The sequence below is a fragment of the Heterodontus francisci genome, chromosome 25 (assembly GCF_036365525.1).
Source record: "Heterodontus francisci isolate sHetFra1 chromosome 25, sHetFra1.hap1, whole genome shotgun sequence".
Lineage (NCBI taxonomy): Eukaryota > Metazoa > Chordata > Chondrichthyes > Heterodontiformes > Heterodontidae > Heterodontus > Heterodontus francisci.
The window spans coordinates 32504611-32517800 of NC_090395.1; the positions used below are offsets into that span (position 1 = coordinate 32504611).

The 13190-nt window shown below is 42.3% G+C and overlaps 1 protein-coding gene across 5 annotated transcripts in view; it reads right to left on the reverse strand.

Moving 5' to 3' along the window:
* The window catches only part of LOC137383806 (homeodomain-interacting protein kinase 1-like), a 420703-nt gene that overhangs the window by 256992 nt on the left and 150521 nt on the right, over positions 1-13190 (reverse strand). The gene's annotated exons all lie outside the window — the stretch shown is intronic.

Consider the following 13190-nt stretch of genomic DNA (forward strand, 5'->3'; position numbering starts at 1 on the left):
CCAATACTCAGTAACACAGAGTCTCACTGTCCTATAAACACCAATACTCAGTAACACAGAGTCTCACTGTCCTATCAACCCCAATACTCAGTAACAGAGTCTCACTGTCCTATAAACCCCAATACTCAGTTACACAGAGTCTCACTGTCCTGCAAACACCAATACTCAGTAACACAGAGTCTCACTGTCCTATAAACACCAATACTCAGTAACACAGAGTCTCACTGTCCTGTAAACACCAATACTCAGTAACACAGAGTCTCACTGTCCTCTAAACACCAATACTCAGTAACAGAGTCTCACTGTCCTATAAACACCAATACTCAGTAACACAGAGTCTCACTGTCCGATAAACACCAATACTCAGTAACACAGAGTCTCACTGTCCTGTAAACCCCAATACTCACTAACACAGAGTCTCACTGTCCTGTAAACCCCAATACTCAGTAACACAGAGTCTCACTGTGCGATAAACACCAATACTCAGTAACACAGAGTCTCACTGTCCTGTAAACACCAATACTCAGTAACACAGAGTCTCACTGTCCTATAAACACCAATACTCAGTAACACAGAGTCTCACTGTCCTATAAACACCAATACTCAGTAACACAGAGTCTCACTGTCCTGTAAACACCAATACTCAGTAACACAGAGTCTCACTGTCCTGTAAACACCAATACTCAGTAACACAGAGTCTCACTGTCCTGTAAACACCAATACTCAGTAACACAGAGTCTCACTGTCCTATAAACACCAATACTCAGTAACACAGAGTCTCACTGTCCTATAAACACCAATACTCAGTAACACAGAGTCTCACTGTCCGATAAACACCAATACTCAGTAACACAGAGTCTCACTGTCCTATAAACACCAATACTCAGTAACACAGAGTCTCACTGTCCTATAAACACCAATACTGAGTAACACAGAGTCTCACTGTACTGTAAACACCAATACTCAGTAACACAGAGTCTCACTGTCCTATAAACACCAATACTCAGTAACACAGAGTCTCACTGTCCGATAAACCCCAATACTCAGTAACACAGAGTCTCACTGTCCCATAAACACCAATACTCAGTAACACAGAGTCTCACTGTCCTGTAAACACCAATACTCAGTAACACAGAGTCTCACTGTCCTATAAACACCAATACTCAGTAACACAGAGTCTCACTGTCCCATAAACACCAATACTCAGTAACAGAGAGTCTCACTGTCCTGCAAACACCAATACTCAGTAACACAGAGTCTCACTGTCCTATAAACACCAATACTCAGTAACACAGAGTCTCACTGTCCGATAAACACCAATACTCAGGAACACAGAGTCTCACTGTCCTGTAAACACCAATACTCAGTAACACAGAGTCTCACTGTCCCATAAACACCAATACTCAGGAACACAGAGTCTCACTGTCCTGTAAACACCAATACTCAGTAACACAGAGTCTCACTGTCCCATAAACACCAATACTCAGTAACACAGAGTCTCACTGTCCGATAAACACCAATACTCAGGAACACAGAGTCTCACTGTCCTGTAAACACCAATACTCAGTTACACAGAGTCTCACTGTCCTGTAAACACCAATACTCAGTAACACAGAGTCTCACTGTCCTGTAAACACCAATACTCAGTAACACAGAGTCTCACTGTCCTGTAAACCCCAATACTCAGTAACACAGAGTCTCACTGTCCTGTAAACACCAATACTCAGTAACACAGAGTCTCACTGTCCTGTAAACACCAATACTCAGTAACACAGAGTCTCACTGTCCTATAAACACCAATACTCAGTAACACAGAGTCTCACTGTCCCACAAACACCAATACTCAGTAACACAGAGTCTCACTGTCCGATAAACACCAATACTCAGGAACACAGAGTCTCACTGTCCTGTAAACACCAATACTCAGTAACACAGAGTCTCACTGTCCTGCAAACACCAATACTCAGTAACACAGAGTCTCACTGTCCTGCAAACACCAATACTCAGTAACACAGAGTCTCACTGTCCTATAAACACCAATACTCAGTAACACAGAGTCTCACTGTCCTATAAACACCAATACTCAATAACACAGAGTCTCACTGTCCTGTAAACACCAATACTCAGTAACACAGAGTCTCACTGTCCTATAAACCCCAATACTCAGTAACACAGAGTCTCACTGTCCTGTAAACACCAATACTCAGCAACACAGAGTCTCACTGTCCTATAAACACCAATACTCAGTAACACAGAGTCTCACTGTACTGTAAACACCAATACTCAGTAACACAGAGTCTCACTGTCCTATAAACACCAATACTCAGTAACACAGAGTCTCACTGTCCGATAAACCCCAATACTCAGTAACACAGAGTCTCACTGTCCCATAAACACCAATACTCAGTAACACAGAGTCTCACTGTCCTGTAAACACCAATACTCAGTAACACAGAGTCTCACTGTCCTATAAACACCAATACTCAGTAACACAGAGTCTCACTGTCCCATAAACACCAATACTCAGTAACAGAGAGTCTCACTGTCCTGCAAACACCAATACTCAGTAACACAGAGTCTCACTGTCCTATAAACACCAATACTCAGTAACACAGAGTCTCACTGTCCGATAAACACCAATACTCAGGAACACAGAGTCTCACTGTCCTGTAAACACCAATACTCAGTAACACAGAGTCTCACTGTCCCATAAACACCAATACTCAGGAACACAGAGTCTCACTGTCCTGTAAACACCAATACTCAGTAACACAGAGTCTCACTGTCCCATAAACACCAATACTCAGTAACACAGAGTCTCACTGTCCGATAAACACCAATACTCAGGAACACAGAGTCTCACTGTCCTGTAAACACCAATACTCAGTTACACAGAGTCTCACTGTCCTGTAAACACCAATACTCTGTAACACAGAGTCTCACTGTCCTGTAAACACCAATACTCAGTAACACAGAGTCTCACTGTCCTGTAAACACCAATACTCAGTAACACAGAGTCTCACTGTCCTGTAAACCCCAATACTCAGTAACACAGAGTCTCACTGTCCTGTAAACCCCAATACTCAGTAACACAGAGTCTCACTGTCCTGTAAACCCCAATACTCAGTAACACAGAGTCTCACTGTCCTATAAACACCAATACTCAGTAACACAGAGTCTCACTGTCCTATAAACACCAATACTCAGTAACACAGAGTCTCACTGTCCTATAAACACCAATACTCAATAACACAGAGTCTCACTGTCCTGTAAACACCAATACTCAGTAACACAGAGTCTCACTGTCCTGTAAACACCAATACTCAGTAACACAGAGTCTCACTGTCCTATAAACACCAATACTCAGTAACACAGAGTCTCACTGTCCCATAAACCCCAATACTCAGTAACACAGAGTCTCACTGTCCCATAAACACCAATACTCAGTAACACAGAGTCTCACTGTCCTATAAACACCAATACTCAGTAACACAGAGTCTCACTGTCCAGTAAACACCAATACTCAGTAACACAGAGTCTCACTGTCCGATAAACCCCAATACTCAGTAACACAGAGTCTCACTGTCCCATAAACACCAATACTCAGTAACACAGAGTCTCACTGTCCGATAAACCCCAATACTCAGTAACACAGAGTCTCACTGTCCTATAAACCCCAATACTCAGTAACACAGAGTCTCACTGTCCTATAAACACCAATACTCAGTAACACAGAGTCTCACTGTCCTGTAAACACCAATACTCAGTAACACAGAGTCTCACTGTCCTGTAAACACCAATACTCAGTAACACAGAGTCTCACTGTCCTGTAAACACCAATACTCAGTAACACAGAGTCTCACTGTCCTGTAAACACCAATACTCAGTAACACAGAGTCTCACTGTCCCATAAACACCAATACTCAGGAACACAGAGTCTCACTGTCCTGTAAACACCAATACTCAGTAACACAGAGTCTCACTGTCCCATAAACACCAATACTCAGTAACACAGAGTCTCACTGTCCGATAAACACCAATACTCAGGAACACAGAGTCTCACTGTCCTGTAAACACCAATACTCAGTTACACAGAGTCTCACTGTCCAGTAAACACCAATACTCAGTAACACAGAGTCTCACTGTCCTGTAAACACCAATACTCAGTAACACAGAGTCTCACTGTCCTGTAAACCCCAATACTCAGTAACACAGAGTCTCACTGTCCTGTAAACACCAATACTCAGTAACACAGAGTCTCACTGTCCTGTAAACACCAATACTCAGTAACACAGAGTCTCACTGTCCTATAAACACCAATACTCAGTAACACAGAGTCTCACTGTCCTGTAAACACCAATACTCAGTAACACAGAGTCTCACTGTCCTATAAACACCAATACTCAGTAACACAGAGTCTCACTGTCCTATCAACCCCAATACTCAGTAACAGAGTCTCACTGTCCTATAAACCCCAATACTCAGTTACACAGAGTCTCACTGTCCTGCAAACACCAATACTCAGTAACACAGAGTCTCACTGTCCTATAAACACCAATACTCAGTAACACAGAGTCTCACTGTCCTGTAAACACCAATACTCAGTAACACAGAGTCTCACTGTCCGATAAACCCCAATACTCAGTAACACAGAGTCTCACTGTCCCATAAACACCAATACTCAGTAACACAGAGTCTCACTGTCCTATAAACACCAATACTCAGTAACACAGAGTCTCACTGTCCAGTAAACACCAATACTCAGTAACACAGAGTCTCACTGTCCGATAAACCCCAATACTCAGTAACACAGAGTCTCACTGTCCCATAAACACCAATACTCAGTAACACAGAGTCTCACTGTCCGATAAACCCCAATACTCAGTAACACAGAGTCTCACTGTCCTATAAACCCCAATACTCAGTAACACAGAGTCTCACTGTCCTATAAACACCAATACTCAGTAACACAGAGTCTCACTGTCCTGTAAACACCAATACTCAGTAACACAGAGTCTCACTGTCCTGTAAACACCAATACTCAGTAACACAGAGTCTCACTGTCCTGTAAACACCAATACTCAGTAACACAGAGTCTCACTGTCCTGTAAACACCAATACTCAGTAACACAGAGTCTCACTGTCCCATAAACACCAATACTCAGGAACACAGAGTCTCACTGTCCTGTAAACACCAATACTCAGTAACACAGAGTCTCACTGTCCCATAAACACCAATACTCAGTAACACAGAGTCTCACTGTCCGATAAACACCAATACTCAGGAACACAGAGTCTCACTGTCCTGTAAACACCAATACTCAGTTACACAGAGTCTCACTGTCCTGTAAACACCAATACTCAGTAACACAGAGTCTCACTGTCCTGTAAACACCAATACTCAGTAACACAGAGTCTCACTGTCCTGTAAACCCCAATACTCAGTAACACAGAGTCTCACTGTCCTGTAAACACCAATACTCAGTAACACAGAGTCTCACTGTCCTGTAAACACCAATACTCAGTAACACAGAGTCTCACTGTCCTATAAACACCAATACTCAGTAACACAGAGTCTCACTGTCCTGTAAACACCAATACTCAGTAACACAGAGTCTCACTGTCCTATAAACACCAATACTCAGTAACACAGAGTCTCACTGTCCTATCAACCCCAATACTCAGTAACAGAGTCTCACTGTCCTATAAACCCCAATACTCAGTTACACAGAGTCTCACTGTCCTGCAAACACCAATACTCAGTAACACAGAGTCTCACTGTCCTATAAACACCAATACTCAGTAACACAGAGTCTCACTGTCCTGTAAACACCAATACTCAGTAACACAGAGTCTCACTGTCCTCTAAACACCAATACTCAGTAACAGAGTCTCACTGTCCTATAAACACCAATACTCAGTAACACAGAGTCTCACTGTCCGATAAACACCAATACTCAGTAACACAGAGTCTCACTGTCCTGTAAACCCCAATACTCACTAACACAGAGTCTCACTGTCCTGTAAACCCCAATACTCAGTAACACAGAGTCTCACTGTGCGATAAACACCAATACTCAGTAACACAGAGTCTCACTGTCCTGTAAACACCAATACTCAGTAACACAGAGTCTCACTGTCCTATAAACACCAATACTCAGTAACACAGAGTCTCACTGTCCTATAAACACCAATACTCAGTAACACAGAGTCTCACTGTCCTGTAAACACCAATACTCAGTAACACAGAGTCTCACTGTCCTGTAAACACCAATACTCAGTAACACAGAGTCTCACTGTCCTGTAAACACCAATACTCAGTAACACAGAGTCTCACTGTCCTATAAACACCAATACTCAGTAACACAGAGTCTCACTGTCCTATAAACACCAATACTCAGTAACACAGAGTCTCACTGTCCGATAAACACCAATACTCAGTAACACAGAGTCTCACTGTCCTATAAACACCAATACTCAGTAACACAGAGTCTCACTGTCCTATAAACACCAATACTGAGTAACACAGAGTCTCACTGTACTGTAAACACCAATACTCAGTAACACAGAGTCTCACTGTCCTATAAACACCAATACTCAGTAACACAGAGTCTCACTGTCCGATAAACCCCAATACTCAGTAACACAGAGTCTCACTGTCCCATAAACACCAATACTCAGTAACACAGAGTCTCACTGTCCTGTAAACACCAATACTCAGTAACACAGAGTCTCACTGTCCTATAAACACCAATACTCAGTAACACAGAGTCTCACTGTCCCATAAACACCAATACTCAGTAACAGAGAGTCTCACTGTCCTGCAAACACCAATACTCAGTAACACAGAGTCTCACTGTCCTATAAACACCAATACTCAGTAACACAGAGTCTCACTGTCCGATAAACACCAATACTCAGGAACACAGAGTCTCACTGTCCTGTAAACACCAATACTCAGTAACACAGAGTCTCACTGTCCCATAAACACCAATACTCAGGAACACAGAGTCTCACTGTCCTGTAAACACCAATACTCAGTAACACAGAGTCTCACTGTCCCATAAACACCAATACTCAGTAACACAGAGTCTCACTGTCCGATAAACACCAATACTCAGGAACACAGAGTCTCACTGTCCTGTAAACACCAATACTCAGTTACACAGAGTCTCACTGTCCTGTAAACACCAATACTCAGTAACACAGAGTCTCACTGTCCTGTAAACACCAATACTCAGTAACACAGAGTCTCACTGTCCTGTAAACCCCAATACTCAGTAACACAGAGTCTCACTGTCCTGTAAACACCAATACTCAGTAACACAGAGTCTCACTGTCCTGTAAACACCAATACTCAGTAACACAGAGTCTCACTGTCCTATAAACACCAATACTCAGTAACACAGAGTCTCACTGTCCCACAAACACCAATACTCAGTAACACAGAGTCTCACTGTCCGATAAACACCAATACTCAGGAACACAGAGTCTCACTGTCCTGTAAACACCAATACTCAGTAACACAGAGTCTCACTGTCCTGTAAACACCAATACTCAGTAACACAGAGTCTCACTGTCCTGTAAACCCCAATACTCAGTAACACAGAGTCTCACTGTCCTGTAAACCCCAATACTCAGTAACACAGAGTCTCACTGTCCGATAAACACCAATACTCAGGAACACAGAGTCTCACTGTCCTGTAAACACCAATACTCAGTAACACAGAGTCTCACTGTCCTGTAAACACCAATACTCAGTAACACAGAGTCTCACTGTCCTGTAAACCCCAATACTCAGTAACACAGAGTCTCACTGTCCTGTAAACCCCAATACTCAGTAACACAGAGTCTCACTGTCCTGTAAACCCCAATACTCAGTAACACAGAGTCTCACTGTCCTATAAACACCAATACTCAGTAACACAGAGTCTCACTGTCCTATAAACACCAATCCTCAGTAACACAGAGTCTCACTGTCCTATAAACACCAATACTCAATAACACAGAGTCTCACTGTCCCATAAACACCAATACTCAGTAACACAGAGTCTCACTGTCCTGTAAACCCCAATACTCAGTAACACAGAGTCTCACTGTCCTATAAACACCAATACTCAGTAACACAGAGTCTCACTGTCCGATAAACCCCAATACTCAGTAACACAGAGTCTCACTGTCCCATAAACACCAATACTCAGTAACACAGAGTCTCACTGTCCTATAAACACCAATACTCAGTAACACAGAGTCTCACTGTCCAGTAAACACCAATACTCAGTAACACAGAGTCTCACTGTCCGATAAACCCCAATACTCAGTAACACAGAGTCTCACTGTCCCATAAACACCAATACTCAGTAACACAGAGTCTCACTGTCCGATAAACCCCAATACTCAGTAACACAGAGTCTCACTGTCCTATAAACCCCAATACTCAGTAACACAGAGTCTCACTGTCCTATAAACACCAATACTCAGGAACACAGAGTCTCACTGTCCTGTAAACACCAATACTCAGTAACACAGAGTCTCACTGTCCCATAAACACCAATACTCAGTAACACAGAGTCTCACTGTCCCATAAACACCAATACTCAGTAACACAGAGTCTCACTGTCCGATAAACCCCAATACTCAGTAACACAGAGTCTCACTGTCCTATAAACCCCAATACTCAGTAACACAGAGTCTCACTGTCCTATAAACACCAATACTCAGTAACACAGAGTCTCACTGTCCTGTAAACACCAATACTCAGTAACACAGAGTCTCACTGTCCTGTAAACACCAATACTCAGTAACACAGAGTCTCACTGTCCTGTAAACACCAATACTCAGTAACACAGAGTCTCACTGTCCTGTAAACACCAATACTCAGTAACACAGAGTCTCACTGTCCCATAAACACCAATACTCAGGAACACAGAGTCTCACTGTCCCGTAAACACCAATACTCAGTAACACAGAGTCTCACTGTCCCATAAACACCAATACTCAGTAACACAGAGTCTCACTGTCCGATAAACACCAATACTCAGGAACACAGAGTCTCACTGTCCTGTAAACACCAATACTCAGTTACACAGAGTCTCACTGTCCTGTAAACACCAATACTCAGTAACACAGAGTCTCACTGTCCTGTAAACACCAATACTCAGTAACACAGAGTCTCACTGTCCTGTAAACCCCAATACTCAGTAACACAGAGTCTCACTGTCCTGTAAACACCAATACTCAGTAACACAGAGTCTCACTGTCCTGTAAACACCAATACTCAGTAACACAGAGTCTCACTGTCCTATAAACACCAATACTCAGTAACACAGAGTCTCACTGTCCTGTAAACACCAATACTCAGTAACACAGAGTCTCACTGTCCTCTAAACACCAATACTCAGTAACACAGAGTCTCACTGTCCTATAAACACCAATACTCAGTAACACAGAGTCTCACTGTCCTGTAAACACCAATACTCAGTAACACAGAGTCTCACTGTCCTGCAAACACCAATACTCAGTAACACAGAGTCTCACTGTCCTGCAAACACCAATACTCAGTAACACAGAGTCTCACTGTCCTATAAACACCAATACTCAGTAACACAGAGTCTCACTGTCCTATAAACACCAATACTCAATAACACAGAGTCTCACTGTCCTGTAAACACCAATACTCAGTAACACAGAGTCTCACTGTCCTATAAACCCCAATACTCAGTAACACAGAGTCTCACTGTCCTGTAAACACCAATACTCAGCAACACAGAGTCTCACTGTCCTATAAACACCAATACTCAGTAACACAGAGTCTCACTGTACTGTAAACACCAATACTCAGTAACACAGAGTCTCACTGTCCTATAAACACCAATACTCAGTAACACAGAGTCTCACTGTCCGATAAACCCCAATACTCAGTAACACAGAGTCTCACTGTCCCATAAACACCAATACTCAGTAACACAGAGTCTCACTGTCCTGTAAACACCAATACTCAGTAACACAGAGTCTCACTGTCCTATAAACACCAATACTCAGTAACACAGAGTCTCACTGTCCCATAAACACCAATACTCAGTAACAGAGAGTCTCACTGTCCTGCAAACACCAATACTCAGTAACACAGAGTCTCACTGTCCTATAAACACCAATACTCAGTAACACAGAGTCTCACTGTCCGATAAACACCAATACTCAGGAACACAGAGTCTCACTGTCCTGTAAACACCAATACTCAGTAACACAGAGTCTCACTGTCCCATAAACACCAATACTCAGGAACACAGAGTCTCACTGTCCTGTAAACACCAATACTCAGTAACACAGAGTCTCACTGTCCCATAAACACCAATACTCAGTAACACAGAGTCTCACTGTCCTATAAACACCAATACTCAGTAACACAGAGTCTCACTGTCCTGCAAACACCAATACTCAGTAACACAGAGTCTCACTGTCCTATAAACACCAATACTCAGTAACACAGAGTCTCACTGTCCTAAAAACACCAATACTCAGTAACACAGAATCTCACTGTCCTTTCAACACCAATACTCAGTAACACAGAGTCTCACTTTCCAGTAAACACCAATACTCAGTAACACAGAGTCTCACTGTCCTGTAAACCCCAATACTCAGTAACACAGAGTCTCACTGTCCTATAAACCCCAATACTCAGTTACACAGAGTCTCACTTTCCTATAAACACCAATACTCAGTAACACAGAGTCTCACTGTCCTACAAACACCAATACTCAGTAACACAGAGTCTCACTGTCCTATAAACACCAATACTCAGTAACACAGAGTCTCACTGTCCTGTAAACCCCAATACTCAGTAACACAGAGTCTCACTGTCCGATAAACACCAATACTCAGTAACACAGAGTCTCACTGTCCTGTAAACACCAATACTCAGTAACACAGAGTCTCACTGTCCGGTAAACACCAATACTCAATAACACAGAGTCTCACTGTCCTATAAACACCAATACTCAGTAACAGAGTCTCACTGTCCTGTAAACACCAATACTCAGTAACACAGAGTCTCACTGTCCTATAAACACCAATACTCAGTAACACAGAGTCTCACTGTCCTATAAACACCAATACTCAGTGACACAGAGTCTCACTGTCCTTTAAACACCAATACTCAGTAACACAGAGTCTCACTGTCCGATAAACACCAATACTCAGTAACACAGAGTCTCACTGTCCTGTAAACACCAATACTCAGTAACACAGAGTCTCACTGTCCGATAAACACCAATACTCAGTAACACAGAGTCTCACTGTCCTATAAACACCAATACTCAGTAACACAGAGTCTCACTGTCCTATAAACACCAATACTCAGTAACACAGAGTCTCACTGTCCTGCAAACACCAATACTCAGTAACACAGAGTCTCACTGTCCTATAAACACCAATACTCAGTAACACAGAGTCTCACTGTCCTATAAACACCAATACTCAGTAACACAGAGTCTCACTGTCCTATAAACACCAATACTCAGTAACACAGACTCTCACTGTCCGATAAACACCAATACTCAGTAACACAGAGTCTCACTGTCCGATAAACACCAATACTCAGTAACACAGAGTCTCACTGTCCTATAAACACCAATACTCAGTAACACAGAGTCTCACTGTCCTGCAAACACCAATACTCAGTAACACAGAGTCTCACTGTCCTATAAACACCAATACTCAGTAACACAGAGTCTCACTGTCCTAAAAACACCAATACTCAGTAACACAGAATCTCACTGTCCTTTCAACACCAATACTCAGTAACACAGAGTCTCACTGTCCTATAAACACCAATACTCAGTAACAGAGTCTCACTGTCCTATAAACACCAATACTCAGTAACAGAGTCTCACTGTCCTGTAAACACCAATACTCAGTAACACAGAGTCTCACTGTCCTGTAAACCCCAATACTCAGTAACACAGAGTCTCACTGTCCTATAAACACCAATACTCAGTAACACAGAGTCTCACTGTCCTATAAACACCAATACTCAGTAACACAGAGTCTCACTGTCCTATAAACACCAATACTCAGTAACACAGAGTCTCACTGTCCAATAAACACCAATACTCAATAACACAGACTATCACTGTCCTATAAACACCAATACTCAGTAACACAGAGTCTCACTGTCCTATAAACACCAATACTCAGTAACACAGAGCCTCACTGTCCTGCAAACACCAATACTCAGTAACACAGAGTCTCACTGTCCTATAAACACCAATACTCAGTAACAGAGTCTCACTGTCCTAAAAACACCAATACTCAGTAACACAGAATCTCACTGTCCTTTCAACACCAATACTCAGTAACACAGAGTCTCACTGTCCTGTAAACAGCAATACTCAGTAACACAGAGTCTCACTGTCCGATAAACACCAATACTCAGTTACACAGAGTCTCACTGTCCTATAAACACCAATACTCAGTAACACAGAGTCTCACTGTCCTATAAACACCAATACTCAGTAACACAGAGTCTCACTGTCCTATAAACACCAATACTCAGTAACACAGAGTCTCACTGTCCTGTAAACCCCAATACTCAGTAACACAGAGTCTCACTGTCCGATAAACACCAATACTCAGTAACACAGAGTCTCACTGTCCTGTAAACACCAATACTCAGTAACACAGAGTCTCACTGTCCGGTAAACACCAATACTCAATAACACAGAGTCTCACTGTCCTATAAACACCAATACTCAGTAACAGAGTCTCACTGTCCTGTAAACACCAATACTCAGTAACACAGAGTCTCACTGTCCTATAAACACCAATACTCAGTAACACAGAGTCTCACTGTCCTATAAACACCAATACTCAGTGACACAGAGTCTCACTGTCCTTTAAACACCAATACTCAGTAACACAGAGTCTCACTGTCCGATAAACACCAATACTCAGTAACACAGAGTCTCACTGTCCTGTAAACACCAATACTCAGTAACACAGAGTCTCACTGTCCGATAAACACCAATACTCAGTAACACAGAGTCTCACTGTCCTATAAACACCAATACTCAGTAACACAGAGTCTCACTGTCCTATAAACACCAATACTCAGTAACACAGAGTCTCACTGTCCTGCAAACACCAATACTCAGTAACACAGAGTCTCACTGTCCTATAAACACCAATACTCA